General features: G+C 38.9%; 1 long non-coding RNA gene across 2 annotated transcripts in view; it reads left to right on the forward strand.

Moving 5' to 3' along the window:
- The window catches only part of LOC116225568 (uncharacterized), a 253,551-nt gene that overhangs the window by 68,500 nt on the left and 160,625 nt on the right, over positions 1-24,426 (forward strand). For both annotated transcript variants that reach the window (XR_016470294.1, XR_016470293.1), the window contains exon 3: positions 4,609-4,704. This is a non-coding gene — a long non-coding RNA (uncharacterized LOC116225568). The remainder of the gene's footprint in view (positions 1-4,608; positions 4,705-24,426) is intronic.

The raw sequence follows: 24,426 nt of genomic DNA on the forward strand, positions 1-24,426 counted from the left end.
AGCTATAACTTGAAGGTATGACTATATAAGGTACAAGTTGGGAGGAGCAATTGTTTATATGGTGTGAATAAAAGTTTTCTGTTTGGAAAATGAAATTTCTTAGACATTTTGTGTGTTTGTCCATGGCATTTGCACTGAGAGTGTTTTGTAATGAGAACAGAAATCCTGTGCTATGTTTATTGTGACTTAATGCAGCAGATGGCTAAGCGTCACACACGCGTTTGGTCACTTACTTCCACCCTGCTTCCCAGTAGGATGGAGAGACTCGAGAGAAAAACAGAAGCAAAATAGAATTCATGGATTGAGAAAAAAAACTATTTATTAAGACAGAGAAAAGAAGAAGAGTGATAGTTATGTCTTCCTCTCCCTCTCCCATGTGATGTGCGAGCAATTGCTCACCACCCACCAACCAATGCCCAGCTGGCTCCCACAACTGGCAAAAGACCATGAGATGAACTCTCAGACCCTTCAAAACTCCTTCATGCCAGCAATGTGCCCAGGTGGCCAAGAAGGCCAATAGCACCCTGGCTTGTATAAGGAATGGTGTAGGAGCAGGACTATGGAAGTCATCCTGCCCCTGTACTTGGCACTGGTGAGGCCTCACCTCGAGTACTGTGTTCAGTTTTGGGCACCTCAAAGCAGAAGGGACATAGAGGTGCTGGAGCAGGCCCAAAGAAGGGCAACAAGGCTTGTGAAGGGCTTGGAGAATGTGCCCTATGAGGAGAGACTGAAGGAACTGGGCCTGTTTAGTCTGGAGAAGAGGAGGCTGAAGGGAGACCTTATTGCTTTCTTCAAATACCTGAAAGGTGATTGTAGAGAAAGCAGGCTTGGTCTCTTCTCACTGATGACAGGTGACAGGTCGAGGGGCAATGGTCTCAAGTTGTGCCAGGGAGGCTTAGGTTGGATATCAGGAAAAACTTCTTTAAAGAAAGAGTTGTTAAGCACTGGAATAGGCTCCCCAGGGAGGTGGTTGAGTCACCATCCCTGTGAGTGTTTAAAAACCATTTGGATGTGATGCTCAGGGACATGATTTAGCAGAAGATTGAGTTAGGGTAGTATGGTTAGGTTGTGGTCTTTACCAACCTGAGCAATTCTATGATTCGACATGATGTTAAATAGTACAGAATATCCCTTTGGCCAGTTTGTCTTGATTCCATGCCCTTTCAGCTCCTTGTGCCCTTTGCTGAGAATGGCCGTGGCTCTGTACAACACTGCTTAGCAGAACTATGGACAGCTATGTGTTATCCACATTGTTTTCATCCTAGAACCAAAACACTGCATCATACCAGACACTCTGAAGAAAACAATTCTATCCCAGCTGAAACTAAGCCAATGTGCAATACCAAAATGAGAAAAATGATGAATCCTTATTTGACTGAGAAGCATAGCTGAAGACAAAGTGATACTGAAGAGAAATTCAAATGTTTGTCTGGTAATTTTATCAGCAGTGATGCTTTCCTGCGTTCATTGGAATTAGCCATTTATTACCTTAGGTAGGAAGGACTTAGCAACACCGAAGAGGTCAGGGAGTTATTTTCCTTATCTAGCACATCTGAAGGCTTGCAGTGTCATTTTGTATTTTCATGTAAAAATAATCAAAGGATGGAAAACTTAAAATTATAGAGTCATAGAATCCTTCCACTTGGAAGAGACTTCTGAAGGCCATCTAGACCAGCTCTCCTGCAATGAACAGGGACACCAGAGCTAGATCAGGTTGCCCAGGGCCTTATCCTGCCTCACCTTGACAGTCTCCAGGGACAGGGCATCAATCACATAACTGGGCAACCTGTTCCAGTGCCTCACCATCCACACCAAGAAAGCTTCTTGTATCTAACCTATATCTACCCTCTTTGACCTTGAAACCATTTCCCCTTGTTCTGTCACCACAGACCCTGCTGAAGAGTCTTTCCCCTTCTTTCCTGCAGTTGCCCCTTAGATACTCACAAGCCGCTATCAGGTCACCTCCCAGCCTTCTCTTCTCTGAGGAGAAAATTTTGTGTTCTTGGTTGTTGGTGTTGTTTTACACCTGAAACTGAAGTTTCTTATCTGAATAGAACTAAGATAATAAAGCAATACAAAGAAATAATGTTGGGTAGTTCAAGAAGTGCCACAGTGCTACAGCACTGCTGCCTGAAAGAATATACTCTGTGAAGTCTGGGCATCAACTGTGTTGCTTAGAGCAAAGAGCTTTTTCCGTGAAATAACATTTAAGTTTATTCCAGATAAGTAAATGTGCTAACGTTCAGGCTACTTTAGTGATTAGTCACTTGTCCCCAGTTTTATGCCAATAGGTTAAAAAAATAAAATGAAACTGAAATTGCTCTGTTACAGTCTGATCAGAGCAAGGAGTGTCTGAAGCAGACAGAACTTCTGTGTTTATTCTTCTAAGTTTATCCATATTTTAGTCTCATCTTTTTGAATCCATGTGTCTTTATTTCTCTGTCTTGTTATAAAACAATGCTTGAGAGCCTCAAAGATGCTGCCGCTCATATTTGGGGAGGAGGATGGGAAAAACTTCTGGGGCAATCTACATGCAATGCTCCCTACGTATTTAGAAGGAAACCATAGCAGGTACAAAGAGCATAGTAGCACAAACTGACTGAGCAAATTGTCAGCTACAAAACGCTATTTTTCAGCACAGTCACCACTGTTAGTCATGCTGTGCTCATACAAATCTTCACCAGTGGAGGTGACCCGTTGCTGTCACCACTGCTGAAATGCACTGCTCATCACGTCACTGCTCACTTCCACTACTCAGTTTCCACTGACGTTCAGCAACCATTGATGAAAATCATTAGGTGCAATATTTTCCACGCAGAGGAATTCAGTGACACACTTTGCTTCATCTACACTTCGATGTCAGACACCATTCTGTCAGACTGCCCCACTGCTGCCATCTGTTGCATGGTAACAAAATGAAACAGAATGTTAGTGGGAAGATTCATCCCCTATTGCCATACTACCACCAACATCCACCTCCGATGTTGTGAGCCAACAAAATAAATAGGATGCTTTACCTTCAGAGCAGCCCTCATATAACATCAGTGGAAAAAAAGGTACTTGGGGGCCTGTTCTCTCTGGTGATTTTCCAAAGGCCTTGATGGCTTGGAAACCACAGTGAGAGCTATATTAAGGCCTAGATAAACTGATTAGTTATGTGACGTGCATAACTCCGTTTAATGCACGTGTCAAATTGAGACTAGACCCCTTAAGGCTAATTCGCTGCCTCATTAGAAGCCAGTAAAATTCCTTCAACATCAAGTAATGTGTTTAAAATGTGCTGGCTTTGGCAGGCAGTCTGTTCAAAATGTAACTTTTTAAGGTGCACCTGGCAAACAGTACCTTAAAATCCAAAGGTGACAGAAGCATGGACCACTTTTGGCCATGTGGAAGTGTGATATTTGTCAAATGCTATAGAACATGATGAAGGGGAAGGGGCTTTGATATATTCATAATATTGACTCATAATCAATTTTCACGCTATCTGCAATTTACATAGGCATAGATGAGCTTGAAATCCATCAGATTAACATGTCAAAGGGACATGCTGTACATTTGTTCCACCTAAGCCTAACTGGCAGTTCAGGCTCTCTGGAAGAGATAAATCAAGAGCAAACTAACCACATCAGATTACTCAATTTACTACCTCGAAACTATTCTTAAGCTAAAAAAGGGGCATCTTACACATTAACCTATCTGTCTGCCTGTCCTTCCTTCATCCAGTTGTTGCACAATAGAACTGGCTTTTTGGCAAAGTGATGGTAAAACTAACGGTGTCCAAATTTTTCAAATCAAAGACAAGAACAATGCTTTGGGAGTCCATTTTCTAAGATTCTAATGAAGAGGGACAGGCAATTATTATTATTTATTTCACTAATTAGCTGGATAATCATTCATTATGAAATTCTTCTGTGTTAGAAATATACTTCTTGTACAGTTTCCTTAATTCAATTTCCTTTTGATCAAACTGAACCATTGTGTGCCGCCTTTTATTAGTGGGGTAGGGGAGCACTTTGGAGGAAAAAAAGAAAGAAAAAAGCAGGTTAGTTTCCAAGCTGTGAAGATAATGCAACACGAAGCGACAGTCCATAAAAACATCACCTTTCAGTCTCTGAAGACATAATGCTTTATGATAACCATAAAACATTTTAGTGCAAAATAAATTGCTGTCCTATTCAAATCCTTAAACGTACTACAGTGGATGTCACTGAAGACATACAGCTATTTTTTCCAATACTGAGATATATTTTATCATAATTTGTGGTGTAGGTGACAACCTTGTACACATGATTGCCTTTTCTTGCTTAGTTAGTTTGCCAAGGTCAGAGTTCTTTGGCCTTTTATGGCTGTAGGACTATTAGGAAGTAAATAGGATAACCAAGTATCATGAAAAGAAAACTTGTTTCCTTGAATTGTTAAGTATATACCTCTTACAGATTTCATAGTGTTCTGAGTGTATGCTTAGTGAAATCGATCCCTTTATTATAAATGCTTTAGCAAATTCTTAGCACCTGTAAAACATTCAGATTTTCTCAATTTTCTCTTCTTTCTTTTCTCTCTTTAAATTAAATTTGGGTTGATTTTTTTTTTTTTTTCCTCCACCTTTAGCTAACACTAATATTGGCTTTGGAGCTGCTGTGAGGGGAGTGATGACTGTGAACTAAGGGAAAATATTGCAGCTACAATTCAGAAGTCTTGATCCAGGTAAGCACCTCAGTTCTCCATAGTCGAACTCTTCGTATGTCATTTCATATTTTGCCACTGGTGAGGTCCTGGAGATGGGCAATCTTGAGGATTTTCTGGAATTTAATGTTAAAAGTGAACAAGAAAACATTAGAGAAGAGGTTTTATTCTGAAGTGTTATTGCGTTCCTGCTGCTGCTAATCATGAATTAGGCCTTAGGAAGATGACATAGGAAAATGATGAATTATTTAAGAGACATCCTTCTCCACAAATACAAGTGTTTTCCTTGGCCGATTTGTTCAGATTTGTTACAAAATATGTCAGTGTTGAGTGGAATAAAAGAACCCGTACTGATAAAACAATGTGGATCAATAGAGATGCGATAAGACCTGGTTGCTGACATTTGTATAAATGATATGCAAGTCTGATGGAAAATAAATTCAAAATGTGTTTTAAATGTTTGTCTTCAAAATGTACTGAAGTTGAAACAGAAAACTGGCAACGATTAAACTTTACCATCTGTCTTGAGTTGTTGGGAAGAAATTGTGTGCAGTCCTCCAAGAAAACCAGTATCTTTACAAGTGTAAGTAAAAATTCAGCCATGCGCTTTCATTTGTATGTTGATTGGTGGCAATGCTTTATTTAACAGTGAGAAGATTTTCCACTCTGGTTTTGAAGATCTGTTATTCTTTGGTCAGTGAACAAAGGTTTCTAGCATTCAACATGTTACTAAATATCCTATACAAGATGATATGTAAAATTGCCCAGTAGTTCGCTCCAAGTAATTTTTCCCAAACTAAAGGGTGAAATTTGAAATGATCAGAAATCATACTGATGTGGTGGAGATCTGAAGAGACAGCATTTGAGTTTTTAAACCTGTGCCATTTGCACGATCCAGATCATTTGAAACTCATCTCTCATCCCCTAAAATAATCTTATAAAAGGTTTTAAATTATTAACCATGTTACCAACGTGTTAAAGGATTGTGTATTTGAAATAAGGGTTGTTCACTCATAACCAATGGATAAAAGAAGCTATAAGCAACTTCTTAGCCTTTTAGACTTACAACCACTTGTCACAGCATCTATAATGTATAGACCTTTATTAAGCTATTTAGAATTGTTCAATTAATGTGATGTTATTTTCTTGAAATGTTCATCTTTTGCTTGGCAACCCATACCATGTAAGAAAATAGTTCCCCTGGGAGACAAGGAAATTGGGTCTTTAGTCTCTCATATTTAATGTTTTTCTAGTTGTTCCTCATTGGTTGTTGACAGTTTGTTTTAGATTTTACAAATAATATAAGCAAGCAGCACTAGTAGTGTTTGGCTTTTGGATTCAGCAGATGCATACATTTTAATCTAAATGACAATATTTAGCAACAAAATTGCTTCATTTTAACTTCACTGCATTTCTTAATCTATGGGATCTATAATTTAAAAATAATGAATGCAACAGGGTGAATATATGTCTTCCATTAATTTCAAATACTGCTTATTTCCAGCATTTTTTAATTATTTGAGTATACTTCTCAATATATTTAACTGGAGTGGAAAATCATTCAAATCTCAGACCATTTACAATTATCAGCATATCTGTAACTTTGCATCCAAATTATTGAACTTTAGCATAATATTTCTTTTTGAGTATCTATTTTTCCTCTGTGTTGGAAAACACTAAAATAGTCAAGAAAAATGTTTTGGAAGATGCAGGTTTCATAAACAATGTTATCATAGACCATTTTAATTTACACGTCTTGTGTGTAAGCAGTGTTACAGAACTGACTTAAGGATGTTCAGTATTGTAACTAAGAATATGTGAGGCGTCTTTCATCCTTCTGTCCTATTAAAATGGTGCATTCTTTGAGTGGCAGCAGTATACAGGCAGTGGAGGATTTTTGGATCATCTAGAACAATTGGCTTTAATGCCCCTTTCACATCATAACTGCAAGCATGGTAAGAGCTGTAAGGGCAATTACTCGCATATGTGAACTTTGCTTATCTACCCTGTGGATCTGGAATGAAACTTTGTCCATTTAGGGAATATTATTTTTTCTGATTGTTGAGACTAAATGCTGAGTTCTTTTCTTGCTATTGACATAATGGTTAACAAAATTTCGTAGTAGCATGGAGTGGTGGAAGAAATATGCTTATGTCATAAGCCTTACAGATGCTGGACACAGAAAAAGCACATAGTGGGAAATGTGTAATCTTTCCCTCTTTTTCCTGCCTGTACCCCAAACTTCTTAATGATGAGTAGGCTTTTGTTCTGAATTTTGTCCTGCTGGTGCTTTTTAGAGCACATGATTTGTATCCCATGTTTGCACTTTCCCTGCCTTTTGATGACTAGAAACATTAGAAGATTGACAGCTGGAAAAAAAAAAAAGATGAATATATTTTCAAGTTTTCTTTTTGACATTTATGTGCATGTTATGCTCAAATAGACCTGGGTCATCATGAGGAATTAGTTCAAATATTGCGGTGTGATGGATAATAAGCATTTATACAAGGAAACGTCACTTCCCTTGCTGCTTGATAAGGAAGCAGAAACACCTAGTTTATTTCTATTTTTTAAATCAAAATCAGAGTTCAGAGTTCAGCAGTGTGAGTATGCTCTATCTGTTTGGTTGGGTTTTTTTTTTGTTTTTGTTTTTTCCATTGAAAAAAGTTAATAAATTTTCAAGGCTCAGGGAACTTTATACTGACTGGAGCAGCGTATTGTGTCCATACTATGTTTAGCCACCAATTTAGTTGGCTCACATTTTTGCTTGCCACAGTCACGGTCAGTGAGAGAAAGCAGGGTTTGGGCCAAAGTCCTTGTGCTTTCACATAAGAAAGTACTGTGGTGTTTTTTTTTCCTTCTGTGTCACATGAGAAAATTTTGTCAAACTGGGAAAGGTAATGAGGGCTGGGAAAAGAGAAAGTACCTTGTGAGATAGTTTCAAGAGTTCTGCCATATAACTGACAGGTGATTACTGTTGAATTCCTTCATTGACTCCAAGGTTAGTTTTCTCATCTTGTTCTTCAAGGTGTCATGCACTCTGCCTTCTTTTGCATTTGTACACAAACTGTGAGTTCTCTCTCTTCATGTCTCTTAAGCTGCAACACCAACTCTTCTTATCTTTGTGCTACCTTTATGATACCTATGATATCCCTTCACAGAGGGACCTCCAGAATGCTCATCCTCTTTTGCATGGATAGTTGAAGTCAGTCTCTCAAAGGAAGTGTGTGTTTGTGATTCAGCTCTGTAATTCTGTTAGCTGATATTTTATTCCAGAGCTATGTCATCCTCAGGTTTCAAGTTGTGATTCATCGCTATGCAAGTGCCACACATCACTGACAATAGTCAGTAAGGGGCTGAGGAATGACCATGTATCAAGTACTGGAACGCTCCTTTTCAATTGCAGGTGTTATGAAAATTTCAGTTAAAAATTCTGAAAGGCAAATAAACCACTAAGGAACTGATGTGTGCATAAGGAATCCAGCAGCAACTGGGTCACTCAGAGTGTATATTATCACTGTGATCTCCCAGAGTATAAACACTAGTCTTCTTTTATCTCTAGTAGCCCACAGTTTTTCTGTTTGTGTTCCCCATGCTCTGTTACTGGCAACTGGTAGGTAGGTGCTTGTGGTTCTCTTTTCTGAGAGACATCAAGACATCCAAGTCTGTAGGAAATACATAGCTGTTCAAAGTGATGTATAGCCTTATTCAGAAAGTTCACCTGAAACACTCACTCCCAAGTGACTGACCCAGGTTATCTTAATTGGATAGCTAACAATGACATGCTGATGATTAGATATGCAAAATAAAATTATCATTTTCAATTGCCAGGGGTTTATGAGGGTGTGAGAATTGTTCATTTGTATAAAATATCCTTTTTTGATTGGAAAAGAGTGCCTCAAAATTCCAGACTAGTTTCTGAGATTTTGCCTTTTTTGTCTTTCAAGTATTCTAATATACAGGTAAGGATGTGGTTATTCACAAGATAAAGGCCTCAAAACTGAGAAACTTGATGAATCAGAAACTGATACAACTGTAAATACAGCTTAATTATTTCATTCTATCCCACCTGTTTCCAAAGAACAAAGGCAAAAATCACGTGTCAAATTTCATTTCTGTTCACGTATTTCTGAATGGATTACTACCCCTCACTGCCCCTCCCAACAGGAGTTCAGAGAAGTGCAGCAAGACCTTATTATTCTGTTTATGATAGGAGGTCCTATCCTAGTACTATGCAGTCCATAGTAAATCCATCTGCAGAATTAATTCTGGGGTTGTGAGAGAGGTATGCAAGTAAAAGCTGTAATGATTTACAGTTTGAAGACACAGCTGATAGGAAAATAAACATTGAATCAGTTTCCTCTATATGTCTTGGTTCAATTAGAATAATGACAGTAGGTGATATTTTTCACATTTTAATTGGTGTTTTGCTGATTTTATCAGAATTTCTGCTGATCAAAGCAAATTGACTATTTATTTATTTTGCAGTGATGCTAACTATTCAGTGCAAGTTTAATGTACTGTAATGAATTTTAAATATCTTCCTAGTCATTGCAAGTGTGTGAATCTAGTCTCTCTCATAAAAGTTTAAATAATTAATTGAGTAGCAAAGAAAGGTAACATTTAATATAACAACTTTTTAAAAAATACTTCACTGCATGTTTTAGAGTACTATCTCAAACTAGTATAGCATAATTCTGTTCTGTGCCCCACTTGCACACGTCTTGCTTAACCCAATCCTGACTCCATGGTTTTAGACTGATAGTGAATACCTTAATTATTAGTTTATTTCAGTAGCTTACCGAATGATAAGTTTTTGTGTTATTTATACTTCAGTGACTTTGGCTTAATTGGTTTCTTTTATATTATTTATCCATACAAATATATCACACAAGTTCTTTTAGTATTAATGATGCATTTTATGTCATAGTATTATTTCCTACCTATAATGACATGCCATAAATCGACCTCATAATTATAAAAGAACCAAGCTAAAAAATATATATGTAACCTAATTGAAGTAGTTTGTTAACTCCATGATATAATTCCTCATATATCCTTTGGTTGAGGAAACAAGTTCAGCGTGCATTTTAAATGTTTAGGAACAGGATGTATTGCCTGAATTAGAGTGTTAGCCTTTGAGAATGTACAACTGAGTTGTAAAGAATTTGATTACACATGCATTAAAATTAAACTGATGTCAGGCACGGGTGCATTTTTAGACACTATATTGTACACTTTCATGCTTTGCTCTGAACAAGAGTTGGTTTCAAGTATGTTGGCAACTGCATGTGAAACGTGAAATTAATGCTTGAGATTTAATGTATTTATATTTCTGGGTACTAATTCAGACAAGAAAACTGGGGAAAAAAAACATGTTCTCATTGCAATAAGATTTGGTCCAGTTCTGGACTCAAAATAGGCATGTTTCCTTCACAGAAAGGCAGTAGCTGTAAGCAGACTGGATGTAATTATAGCTTCAATGCAGAAATATGTTTTTGTTCTAATATGAGCTTTTTTTGTGTGTGCTTTTGTGGTGAAACATGCAATAATATGAATTAATTCCTCAGTTGGTCATATGGTGTTTATTTGTTAAATGTGAGAGAGAGAGACTTCATGCAGGTACAAGAAATGCAGTATGTTAGTGGCCAGTAGGAAACTGCTGTACTGCACTGTGATTATAAGGGAGTAAATGATTTGGGGTATCTTTGCGAAAGAGCACAGTTTGGGTGATTATAAAATGGGAGTTTCATTAGGAGATTTGTGTTGCTCAGTAAAGGTAAATTATTAAACACTTAAAAAGTGTGCCAGTCTTGTTTCTGCATCACTAGATTAGCTCATGTGGATCCTGTGTATACATCAGTTTTTTGATGTCTGTTTTTATCAAGCTGAATGTTCAAGTAAGAGATTTTGATGCTCCTTTAGAGCATCAAAATGTGAAATTGTAGACTGATTTCCAAGTGCAAAGGAATGCAACTTTAATTTTGGTTAAATTAAGAATTCTGTCAAGGCCTTATTTTAATTTCCTTTTTAAATGTTGGCCTCTTGGAAACAGTGATGCTCCTGAATTTTGGGGAGATTTTTTTGCAATGATGTTTTAATCTACTGTGTTATTTTAATAAACAAAATATATCAAGCAATGGATTGGCCATTCTTTTATGCCAAACATGATTAGATTCTGAACTATTGCTTGTTAGGATTCTTCTACCACTCTATATAAACATAAAATTTTAAATAAATGAAGTAGTTGTTGTTAGAGTAACAGAAAGCATCTGAACTAATAGGGAAGAATTCATACTTTTCATTAACATGAATGCACGGGAACCATAACTATCAAGTAAGTTTGTAGGCAGATGGTATCACTCTGTGGTGGACGTGGCTGTTTGTTAGAGGAACCTGGATTGAGAGCCATGGATATACAGAGAGAGGCCAAGCACTGATGACATTAAACAGCAAGCTCTGTAGTGATTTAGCTAATGTTTGGTACAACTCTGGTGACTGATAGATTCTAGTTGTCTCACTCAGCCATTTGACAAGCTGGCAATCCATTACTTTTCACATAACTTCCTGAACCTGAGTTGGACAGCAATTCAGAAATCCCTGAAATGATCTTGTTTCAGAAAACACAAGTCTCCAAACTCGGAAAAATAAAGCCCCTGTAACATATCTCCCACTAGGCATTGTGAAAGTAACGAATCATTCATCACTGAAAAGTTTTGGATTCAATTTAACAAATGAAAATAAGGCATGGAATCAGAACGAGCTTCTCATCTTTAAACTTGACAGTCAACTGGAAATGCTGCTGAGACGTTTGAGATTCTATGTTGATCATTATATACTAGTCTGTAGCTGATGAGCAGGTGTCTTTTCTGATGTTGCTATGATGAAATTAGGAAGCCGGCAGAAGTTTTTGTGTTAAAAAAAAAATGATGAACTGGAGGAAAAAGTGCAAGATATTTTGGTTATTATTTATCTCTAGAATATGTTGAGTTTTACCATTGCTGCCACAGCAAAATGGTTGTTGTATTCCCAAAGTAATACTACTAGAAACTTTTCTTAAGGGCATTATACAAAAAGGCATTTAAAAAAGTAAAAGGAACAGCACTGATGTATTCTGGTTTAATTGTTGTTCTGTTGCTTCTTGTTGTTCATTTAACATGTGAAAAAAGACACCTATGATTTATGGAAGAAGCCTCGTTTTGTACCAAATATTTTCTGTATGTAACAGTAGTTATGCTGGAGTCTATCTGGTCTGTTGGGGTTTCTTAGCTTGAGGAATTAATGAATATTCATTCCTTTTCCCTGGGTACAAAGTAAAATAACTAGTAATTAGTATAATATTTAATACTCCTATTCAAAATAAATAAATCTTTTGTGAAAAAAATCTAATTATTATAATGTAGCAACTTCTGCGTGTGTAACTGAAATTGGATGTGCTGTTTTGAAAATGCTTTTAAGCCCTCATTTACATGTTTCCAGATCAGTTAATTATTCCCCTTGTATGCATAAAACAGAACTCTGGATTGTACTTGCATATATTATTCATTTTGCTATCTATCTTCTAAGTTTAGCTGATTCTAATATTTTAATTTTACATTATTATTTTACCAGCGATATTTGTCTTCTGATACAAAAGTTATTCTTGTCTGCACTTAGTTTTATGCTCATTTTTAAATGAAACGGCTTACACAGTAGTAAGTGTGACTGTTATAACTTTTGGCTTGTGCAGTGCATATTGTACTAAATTAGTCACGTCCTGTGTTTCTGTGATTGTGGAGTTTTTCAGATGGGAACCTACACAAGGGATAAAAAGAAGGCAGGAGCTTTGAAGCTGGTCACCAGGGTCAGAGCTTGGGAATTACTCTAATAAGTCCTTAGCTGAAGCTTTCTGAAATCTTCAGTAAGATTCATGGTTGCTTTCAATGAGAGCTTCAATATTTATCTCAACATTAGTAGCTGAAGTGAGTATTTTCTTGATGCCTATTGGGTCCTTATTGCTACAGTCATTAGATACTGTTCATTCTTCCCATCTTTGTAGGTGTGAATGTGGAAGTGTTTGATACCAGTGAACCGTGCTGCAGTCATACTATTTCCTTCTGGGCACTGGCATTTACAAACCAACCCAGTCTCCTCATTTACCACTAGCACTATGGCTGCTCTTTTGCCTCCTTGTAGGTTGTAGGGACGTGAAGTGGAATTGCAGAAGTCTATTTATTAACGTTCTTAGGAGTTCATATGTGATAGTTGTAAGTATACCCTGGAAATCATTATTACCTCTGCCATATTGTGTTAGCTCCTATTGTTTCACAGAGCCAAACATCCAGTAATTGCTAACAATCAAATTGCAATTGTTATCAGCAGCTATCCTTTATAGTAGTGTGTGAGAGAATGGAGGTTAACACCTAAAGCAGTTCTCTACCTTTGCTTCAGTGTACATGACTGTGTACAATCACAACATGCATATTCATTATTTGCCTAATACATATTTATATTTTTCCCCAAACGTCCATCCTTTTCCAAGAGCTGAGTCTCCTCCTGTTTTCTCTCCTTATATGGTCCCTTCTTCCAACTGAATTTGAGTTGGTAGTTGCACATCCTCAATTCAGTGATTGCGCAGGCAAATTTCTGTCATGAAAACACAGCTACCTTTGCTCGAGCTTACAGTGTTCCTTTACTGTTTGTTTTGCTTGCTCCCATTCTGGAGACTTTACGTGCCTTTTCAGTTTGCTGACCTAGCAAGCTTAGCAGGTACGATTACTGAGCAACATGCTGTCTCAGTATCCCATTTTGTATTGACGGTGTCCGTTTCAGCCTGCTGCTAACAATAACAGGAAAAACTCCTGTTCTTGAGAAGGAAGTTGGTTGTTGGTGGGAAACAGAGATAGAATATGGGCTGCATTGCCACCCTGTATGCTTTGACTGTTGCTGTTGTGGGTGTTGGTTAGTATGACAGCACGAAGTTAAGTCAGAAGAGAAGGCATTCTTTCACCTATAGAATGAGCTTGTTGAGGTGATAAGCAGCGAGTCTCTCCCTCATTTGATTCTTTTCATGGTTCTTTTTTTTTTGTCTTGTATCTCAGGAAAAAAAAAAAAGACTGGACCCACTAGGGGGTTTTGCTGACCCCTCCAAGTCACCTATTTCTTTTCCTTGATTGTAGATTAGGATTTTCAGTAACCTTTGGGTATGGAGTAGGATTTTGGCTAGAGCTGTCAAATATGAAGTACAAAGAAAGGTAAGGTAGTGCCCCTGCTGTCAAGATATTCAAGGTTAAGGGTACCAGAAAAGCTGACATAATTATATAGGGAGGATTCAGACAGAGCTGTCTAATGCAAAGAGTATTAAATGCTAGCAAGGAATCAAGAGGCAAAGTCAGATAAGGAGCTGTTTTAAATGAAACTGAGGTACAGCAGCATTTTAAAGATACACACAGAGGATGAGATTAAAGTATGCTAACAAAAACAAATAGAAGAAAGAGATTTGTCATGCCAGATGGGGACTTCCTGTCTTATAAGCAATTATTCCATTTTCTAACAGCATACAGGTGGCTCTTCTATTTCTGGGAGTACAGAAAGAGAACTTGTAGAACAGGGTGACTAGCAAGGTGTAGGTCTTTCATTTGTTTGGATCTACTTACAGAAAGTTACATTAATGTCCTTGATTAAATTTGCTCAGGCAAACCTTAAACGCTGACTTTCCTTGCCCTAATTGTAGATAGTGTTTAGTATTTATTTTTCAACAAGACCTTGGACGTTCTCAAGGCCCAGAATATATGGTGTTTACACTTTAGTAGCTTATTTTTCTTATTCGGATATGACACATTTATTTAGTACGTGCTTTTCAAATTTTGCTTTGTAGAGAGAATGACTGATTCACCCTGAGGGGGCTATTCAGCTTTTCAAACATTAATGAAATTGCTTTTACCTTTATGAAGTGAATGAGTAGGATTTATCCCCATTATAGAGATTACTATCTGAGATACAGAGCGTTAAAAAGTAATCTCTAAGTTTGCATGTACAATTCAAAATGTGAAGACCTTATTTTTGGGGGATCCCAGTGAATGAAAAACTGGACATGAGCCAGCAGTGTGTTTTTGCAGCATAGAAGGCCAACAGAATCCTGGGCTGCATTAAAAAAGGTGTGGCCAGCAGTGAGAGGGAGGGGGATTGCCCACCTCTACCCTGTGCTTGTGTGGCCCCATCCGGAGTACTGCATCCATGCTTGGGGCCCCCAGTACAGGCAGCATGCAGGGCTGCTGGAGTGAGACTAGAGGCCATCCACAAAGATGATCAGGGGTCTCCTATGAAGAAAGGTTGACAGAGTTGGGCTGGGCTTTAGATCGGAGAAGAGAAGGCTCTAAGGAGACCTCATTGCAGCCTTCCAGAACTTGAAGGGAACTTCCAAGCAGGAGGAGAACCAACTTTTTACATGGTCTGAAAAGGATAGAACAAAAGGGAATGACTTTAAATCTCCCCACTTTTAGTTTGGGTTAGATATTAGGCAGAATTTTTTTACTCAGAGAATGGTGAGGTGCTGGCACAGGTTACCCAGATTGGTTGTGGATGTCACATCTCTGGAGGCATTCAAAGCTGGGTTGGAGGAAATCCTGGGCAGCCTGATCCAGATGTTAGCAACCCTGCCCGTGGCATGGGAGTTGGGACTGGATGGTCTTTAATGTTCCTTCCAACTTAAATCATTCTGTGATTCATTCTACAATTCATTCTGTGATTATTATTTTTTTAAATTCTATTTAACTTTAAATGATATGTTTTTATTCAGTCATAGCTTCAACTAATTTTGGGCACAAATGAAGATTTCAACAAAGACTTTGGGATCTCAGATAATGAATTTGTGAATGAAGAATGTGCTATGAGAAAGGATCTCTGTAAAGTGTGTTTCTATGTTGTCAAGGAGCTTAGTGGGTGGGAATATAATCCAGTTTTCCAAAGCAAATTCAGATTAATTAATCAGTAGCTGTTTGTTTAATTTTTTCTAGTATCCTTTTTTCAATATTTTTTTCTGCTTCAGCAAGAAATTAAGTTGTAACTTCTGTGGCTAGTTTAGTGAGTAATGCTACTATCAAACCCAGATGTTTTTAAGGAAGAGAAATATAAACTTCTAATTTAAAAGTAATAATAATCAAATGCATATGCGTAAGAAAAATTAAATGGATTTTGCAATCTTTATCCTAATGCTTCATGACCTCAGAAAGCTTGGTTTTGTAAGCCAGAAACAATTCACCAGCATCACTTTTTGTGCATCATGTCTTCCTGACATGCCATGTCATCTCTGATGTTTCTACTTTGGTTTTCTAAATGCATTCTAAGGAAAAGGATTTTTATTTTAACTCTGCATCACCCTTAGTCATTCTGCAGTCTGCTCGTTGTGTTCATTATACAGGCCTCTGCTATCAGTGTTAGCACCGTAAATAGTGGCAGTAGTAAATTCTCTCTCTGCTTCAGGTGAGTGAGAGATGCTATTGCCAAGTGTGAAGCAGGGAGTGGTGAGGTATGAGGAATCCTCAATCCCCAAGAAGTGCCAGGCTGTCTAGGTATTTCTTTTGCATGCTTCCTGTGAATCTCTGCCTCTGTTCTGACCTCCTGATCTATTCATTTCTCATATGACTATATCCTTACCCCACCCCAAGATTTCCTTCTGCAAGAAACTCCACCCCTGCACATACTAGTCAACTGGGCTAACTGCACACTGGCAGCACGCTTACATTTGCTCTCGCTCTTCTATGGAATTTTCTTTTAAAACAAGCTGTACAGACCACTCCTCTAGAGCCATGACAAAATCACAAGAACTCATGAGGTGTCTGACATTCTTTTGACAAAAGTTGGCAGATCTTCTCATCTTCTGTGCTTGGCTTTTGTTTTCAAGGCTGTCACAACAACTAGCCATGCCTTTGTTTCTGAATGAAATGGTAAGTTGTAAAGTACAAGGAGCCAGTGTGAAAGATATGCCAGCCTATTGTTTTTTGTGTTGGCCTAGCACCCTGCCAGCGTACAAGGAGATACAGGATGAGCAGAGGAGAGGGCCTTATTCATAGCAATGGGTTTGAGAAGACCTATTTCTTTTTTTAGTTTTCTTTCAGTAATCAGAATTATGGTTTTCTGCATAGGTAGTTTGAAACTCTTTGTTTTAGTTGTCTTGCACTGTTGATCTTGGTCCATGTGCTGTGAACTTTAAGGTCAGAAAGTTATAACTGAACTAAAGGTAATAATGCTTTTGATATTCCTTGAAAGCTGAGCATTTTTGGATACTATTGTCAGAACAAATCAGTCTCTTGTTTAGAGTTTGTAAGTAGATATTTCATTATCCTTTGTTTTTCTTTGTTTGGTTATGCTACGTTTTTCATTTTAAAAATCTGCATTTAAGTATGTTAGTATAATAAGTATAAAGACTTTGATAACTAATGCAAGCCTTCAGGGCAGGAACTTGCCTTATCAGTTTTGTAAACCTTTGTGCGTATTTACAGTGGCACATAAAGAATTATGGATGGTAATACCATAAATTGCTTCCTAATAAATTGCTGCGTGTTAGAAAGGTTGGAAAGAGACACAACAAAGATGAACAGGCTAAGAAGATGATGTTATAAAACCCTGCTTCAAAGCACTTTATTAGGTGCAAAGTAAGAGAATTTACTGTGCTGCTCCTAGCTAGGATAGAACTAATTTTACCTGGACTTGAGCAAGGCCTTTGACATGGTCCCCCACCACATCCTTCTCTCCAAACTGGAGGGATGTGGATTTGATGGGTGGACCACTCGATGGATAAGAAACTGGTTGAAAGGCCGCAGACAGAGGGTGATCATCAATGGCTCTATGTCCAGGTGGAGGCTGGTAACGAGCGGCGTCCCCCAGGGGTCTGTCTTGGGACCGGTGCTCTTTAACATCTTTATCAATGACATTGATGACGGAATTGAGTGCACCCTCAGCAAGTTTGCTGACGACACCAAGCTGAGTGGTGTGGTTGACACAGTTGAAGGACGGGATGCCATTCAGAGGGACCTCGAGAGGCTAGAAAGGTGGGCCCGGGTGAACCTGATGAGGTTCAACACTGCAAAGTGCAGAGTTTTGCACTTGGGCCGGAGGAATCCCAGGCATCCCTACAGACTGGAAGGAGAGGTCCTTGAGAGCAGCCCTGTGGAGAAGGACCTGGGGGTCTTGGTAGACGAAAAACTTAACATGAGCCAGCAGTGTGCCCTTGCAGCTCGTAAGGCAAATGGGATCCTGGGCTCCATCAGAAGAGGGGTGGCCAGCAGGGACAGAGAGGTGATTGTTCCCCTCTACTCTGCTCTTGTGAGGCCCCATCTGGAATACTGCGTCCAGGTCTGGAGCCCCCAGTACAAGAAAGACAGGGAGCTGTTGGAGAGGGTCCAGAGGAGGGCCACAAAGATGATCAGGGGACTGGAGCACCTCCCCTATGAGGACAGGCTGAGGGAGCTGGGCTTGTTCAGCCTGGAGAAAAGAAGGCTGCGGGGTGACCTCATTGCAGCCTTTCAGTACATAAAGGGAGCCTACAAAGAGGAGGGGAATCAACTCTTTGAAAGGGTGAGTGACAGCAGGACAAGGGGAAATGGTTTTAAGCTGAGGGAAGGGAGATTTAGGTTGGATGTCAGGGGGAAATTCTTTACGGAGAGAGTGGTGAGGTACTGGAACAGGCTGCCCAGGGAGGTTGTGGATGCCCCGTCCCTGGAGGTGTTCAAAGCCAGATTGGATGGGGCCCTGGGCAGTCTGGTCTAGCATTAGGTGGAATGGTGGTGGCCCTGCATGTGGCAGGGGGGTTGGAGATTCATGATCCTTGAGGTCCCTTCCAACCCTGGCAATTCTGTGATTCTGTGATTCTGTAATAATTAGGGATAAATAAATTGTGACTTTTTACATTTAAGTTCTTCCAGTTGTCCTTCAGCTCAGCTCTGCCCCTGCCTGTGGTGTTTCAGAGGTGTAGTGGTAAATTACAAAGGAATAATTCATCTGTGCTTCTGTTCATTATCTCTAAGAAGTGAACAAGCACAGTAGTGCTGAAGTCAGAAGTAGCTGGACTCCTATTCTTCCATAACCCTGGCTGTAGCACCACGTAACTGTGTCTCTCACAACTTCACCAGTTATTTGCCAGTAGTTCCCACAAAATCACAAGAACTCATTAGGTGTCTGACATTCTTTAGAATTAGCCCGTTCTTTAAAAAATCGGTTTGATGTGAGTGTATTCGCATCTCAGAGAATTTCAGTGGAACTAAGGTCACACTTGGTTGATATGGTTAGGTTTGCATATTAAATTAGCTTGAAATTCATGTCCTTCAGGAATATGGAAGCTATTAGGTCTTCTACACGACCTCATCAGTGAGCCATATTTTTCTGACTTGTACTTTTTTGCACCCAACTCTTTCACATCAGGGGATTTCCAATACTATCTGAGTTTGTTCGGTAAAAACATTTCAGGTGTTCAACAGTGTAGAGAACAAAAGCCTCTGGGATTCATTTTGCTGCTGGGCATGGTTGCAACCCTTCTTTTTCTCCTTCCAAACACCCACTAGTTGAGTAGCTGAGATGTGCTATTATTGATCTGCAGATGTACCACTGAGCTAGTCACTTGTCATACAAAATGTGTCAGAATTTGCACATCAATTGCAGTAGGTACTTCAAAAATCATACTTCTCAAATCATACTTCTTTATAAAAATAAAGCAGAAACTCACATGCTGCTCGAACACCTCAGCAATAATTTTGTCGCTTCAGGCACTTGTGCTGTAACAACTATTGGCATTTTCATTGCAAACCTATTTTTGAGAAGTTTTAAAAAGCACTGTCAATTCATGCCATTTTGAAATAACTGAAGAATGCATGAATGGGGCAGACAGCTGATAATTAGGCCAGTCAGCTGACCATTGCCTGTCTTCTGCTTACACTTGTCATCTTGCCTGCCTTTCCTGCTCTGTTAAGGTATTTTTTGCTAGGTACAGTGTGTTGTTTTTTGTTTTTTTTTTTAATCAAGCGCATGCATTAAGTACATTTCAGAAAGATGCTCTGAAAAATACATATTGTATCCCATTATAAGCAATAATCAAGACATGAATTTTTCATGTGCATTGAAGATGTAGCATAATTTTTTCTTTTATTGACTTCGTTCATAGTTACTTTTCAGCTATACAATTCTCAGGTTGAACTCAATCTACTCTCCATCTTTTAATCTGGCCTCTAAAGGAAACAAGGATTATTTGGTCTGTGAATGTGTGTTTTTCTCTCCCCATTTGTCAGTGTATTGAACTTACTTTGTACGTTTTGAGTCTATGTCAGCAACAGCCAGATTTGAAGTGTTCCTAAAGATACTGAAGTCCTTTAAGCTTTCTGAAAGTACGTGTTTATATGTAGTAGGTAAATCCTAATACTACTTTCACTAAGAAATAGACTGTGGAGTGTGTTCCAAGTGTTAATAGACAGTAATCAGTCCATAGAGATGCTCAAATCTTGAGAGATAGATCCTTTTTGTAGATTTGTTAGCTCTGCTGCTCATAGATCCGCTTTCTTCGCTCTTCTACTCCTTATCTTCTTTCAGCCATACGTTGTGCCTCACTGTTCATTTGCTTCTTCTCCACTCCTTCTGCCCCCAGCTTTTCTATTGATTCTTTTTTTCTCTATAAAATAAGCCAGGAAAGACGAGCCAGACATGGCCTTCTCATTCACATTTTATGTGCCAGTATTTTTGCAGTGAGATACTTCAGTGATGATTGGAGGATGTGAAAACAAAGCAGGAGGTTCAAATGCTCAAAATGGTATGCACAGACTAAGAACAAATTACCTGTGTAGAACTGCATGGGAGATTGTATGCTGAGTAATTTTCAAAATTTAAGTCTGTAGCAAGCAATCCATGTAGTAAATCCTTTAACATATTCACCTTAACGTCTTTAGCCAGCTTACAATTTCAACAGTGCTTTCACTGAAGTGAAAAAACTCTCATCTGTTCATGCAGGCTTACAGTGTGTGCAATCTGAATGCTCCAAGTGCCAGCAGGAATTTCCCCTGTGACATCAATAGTGGAGTCAAGTGCACCCTCTGCAAGCTTGCTGATGACACCAAACTGTAAAGTGTGGTTGACACACTGGAGAGACAAGATGCCATTCAGAGGGACCTACACAGACTTGAGCAGTGGACCCAGCTGAACCTCATAAGGTTCAACAAATTCAAATGCAAGGTTTTGCACCTGGGTCAAGGCAATCCCCACTACCAATACAAACTGGAGGATGAAAGGATTAAGCATGGCTCTGCCGAAAAAGATTTGAGGGTACTGGTGGATGGCAAGCTGGACATGAGCCAGCAATGTGCCCTTGCAGCCCAGAAATCCAACAGTATCCCAGGGATGGAACACCTCTCTTATGAGGACAGGCTGAGAGAGCTGGGGCTCTTCAAGCTGTAGAGAAGAATGCTGTGAGGTGACCTGATAGTGACCTTTCAGTATCTAAAGGGCAGCTACAGAAAAGGTGAGGACAGGCTCTTCAGCAGGGTCTGCAGTGACAGAACAAGGGAAACAGGCTTCAAGATCAGAGAGGGAAGATTTAGGTTAGATGTAAGGAAAAAGTCTTACAGTGAGAGTGGTGAAGCACTGGAACATGTTACCCAGTGATGTGATCGATGCCCTGTCCCTGGAGAGTGTCAAGGTGAGGCAGGATAAGGCCCTGGGCAGCCTTATCTAGCTCTGGTGTCCCTGTTCATTGAAGGAGAGTTGGACTAAATGGCCTTCAGATTTTTGTTCTATCTGAAGATAGAATGCTTGAAGGATTCTATGATTCTATGATTATCCATTGTTTGCCCAGTTTACAGTGGCCACTACTTCAACTACCATGAAAACGTATGTTCTAGGCTTTGTCTTTGGTGTGACTGTCCTGCTGTCTTGGGACTTAGAAAGTCCCGTTTTAGTACATCTGTCCCAAAATACCATCTAAATGCACTCTATTGAAAAATTGAGATGATAGAGGGAAAGATTCTGTTATCAAGTACTTCTGCTACTATTAAAGGTATCTCTCAATAGATTTGTGCTGCCTAGGAACACAAACCAGATTATCTGCTGAAGTATCTGTTAAGTCTTACTTTGTTTCTGCCTGACAGCTTTCACTGACTAATCCAAACTGCGTTACAGTAAAGCTCTCAGTTGAGTATTTGTAGTCCTTCGTCTAGTGACTAACGGCAAAATGTTACGAAAATATTTCTCATGACTTGCTACAGAGTGCCATGTTCATCTGGCTGGCTCTGTGAACTGGTTGTGTATTTGAGACAGAGACAAACATACAGATCCCATGCTGGTGAAGGACGAGTTTGTTATGAAAATGATGCAATTACAGTACTTAGTGGGGAGGGGGTCGATTGCTGCTTTGTTCACAGAGTGCCCTATGTCTACTGATTAAACCACAAATGAAATGCAGCATTGACAAGCCCATATTGCATGGCACGCTGTGAGAATCACAGGAGTGAGTGTGGGTTAGCTTTGTGCCATTACTGACACTTTATTAGGCGAATGGGTTCCAGTTGTGCCATTTTCTGATTTTGTTGGTCTGCACTCTAAATCTGAATTATCAGGCCTGAGTGTGGTTGTAAGAACTTCGTCTTCTCAACAGCATTTCTCCACTCCTTTGGTTGCTTGGCTGACCTTGTTTTTATGTTGGTGGGGTTATTTGATGGGAGTAGCCAATGAAATGGGTAGTGAACATGGAAGCATTTTCAGAGTGAGTTATTAAACTCCTACCAGAGCTTGCGTCTGTTATAATTATCACAAAACCTTTATGTGGCCCCATAAACTAGTACAGTGATTTATAAACTTAGTCTTAAATTTTGTTCATGTATTAAGTGTGATTTTTTTTTTTTTCCTTGTAGGAAGTTACACCCTTGAGTACTATGGATGTGGTGGGATTTTTATGCCAGGATATTCAGAAGTTACTAATTTGGACTGGAATCGTGGCACTGTGGATAAGGGAGCTTATTCACGTTTCTGAATTCCTAGAAAAAAATTGCTGGTGAAAATGGTAGTTGTCTAATCCTCTGGGGATCTGAATCCTTTGTGTACTTTTTAATTTCAGTGGGAAAGCAAGATACAGTGGTATCTAAAGAGACACAAAACTGGACCTACAGAAAACTTCTTTCCACGTTTCTTAGCATATGCTAGTTAATAGCAGTAGCAGGAAGGATGTCTTTACTTTGTCATAGCAGATGGTTGGATGTCACCTATTTCTGTATTGTATAAAACTTTTGCAGCTTTTCTAGTTTCTGGAGTTCAACCTGAGGAGCTTTAAATAGCCTAATTAGAGTAGAGTAGATTTGCTTACATACAATTTGATTAAATTATATTTGGTGTTCTTAACCTAAAACTATGAGTTTTCAGACATGTTTGCTAAAGGCCAAGCCTCTGCTGGAGGTGCAGGAGGCTGTGTGGCTGCAGTGAGTGGCTGTAACCAGCTGAAAACCTTAATGCAGAGGGGAAGGGGCCTGAAAGGGAGTGAAGAAGGATTACTCCTTCATCGTTGCTCTCCTCCCTCTCTGAAATACATACACTCCTGATTCTGGCAATTGTAGATAGTCCCACTTGCAAAGTGCATTACTGGGCAATGCTTGTTTGCACATTAGAAATTCAACATACTGAAGTGAAAATAATATTCTAAGAACCAGTTTAGAACCAGTGGCCTGGCTGTGCTCATCACTAAAAAGCATTTGAGGTAAGATGTTCTTTTTAATGTGCTTGAATCATTCCCAAACAGGGATTAGACCTCCCTGTATTCAGACATCAAAGTGAGAATCATATGTAAAATACTTCCTAACAAGTGAAAAGAGAACAATATGGAAGGAGGCTGCTGTAGGTTATGGCTTTAAGTAATGTATCTTGAACAAATGTCAACTTTATCACAGAAGCACAATAACTTCAGGGATAGGCATGAGGACATGTATGTGTTCTGGAGAAGGACAAATGTGAAATAGCCAGTGATACACTCTATTTTGTAGATCGTTATGGCTTTAGCAACACAGTAACTAGAACAGTTTGGACTATATCATGCCAAAATAATTTGAGCCTTCTGAAAATGATATGATTTTACTTACGTTTATAGATCTCTTTTGGAAAGATTATATATATTAGAGATGCTGCTGAATACATACAAAGGGAATTTTCTGGAAAATATCTTCATAAATCTTAGGAAATGCAAAACTAACAGACGTAAAGGATTTGTATTTAGAAAAGGATCTCCCAGTGGGTTGCTCTCAGCAGAAAATGAAAAGGTCTTCTTTGCATTCAGTTGAACTATTAGTGCATTTTGTGCTGATATCAGCAGTCATCCAGGTACAGCCACTGTCACAGTCCCAGATCTCCTCGCTGCAAATTAGCACAGTTTTAAGTTTGCTCCAAATATCATGTAAGCTCATTTTCCTTATGGAAAAGATGGGGGGAGGAGAATGGGACAAAGCACCTATTGGCAAAGCACATTATAATTGTTTAAGCAGGCCTCACAAGTCATGCATTTCAATTATTTGTTCAAAGCTGCCTGCAATTAAGAGTTGCAAACAAGGTTTTTGAATGCAAAGTCAGACAATTAAAATGTTTCTTGAGTGCCTTAGAGAGAGAAGTTCTGAATTAGTACTTTGAATACACAAGACCTCCTGTTTACTAATCTCCTTTCCCTTTTACTGTGAAAGAGAGGACATGTATATTTTTTCCCAGAATTTTTCTTTTCTTTAAGCTGAGCTGATCCTAGGGAAGATTGAATCA

This window comes from Phasianus colchicus, chromosome 12 (genome assembly GCF_987193195.1).
Source record: "Phasianus colchicus chromosome 12, bPhaCol1.hap1.1, whole genome shotgun sequence".
In the NCBI taxonomy this organism is placed as follows: Eukaryota; Metazoa; Chordata; class Aves; order Galliformes; family Phasianidae; genus Phasianus; species Phasianus colchicus.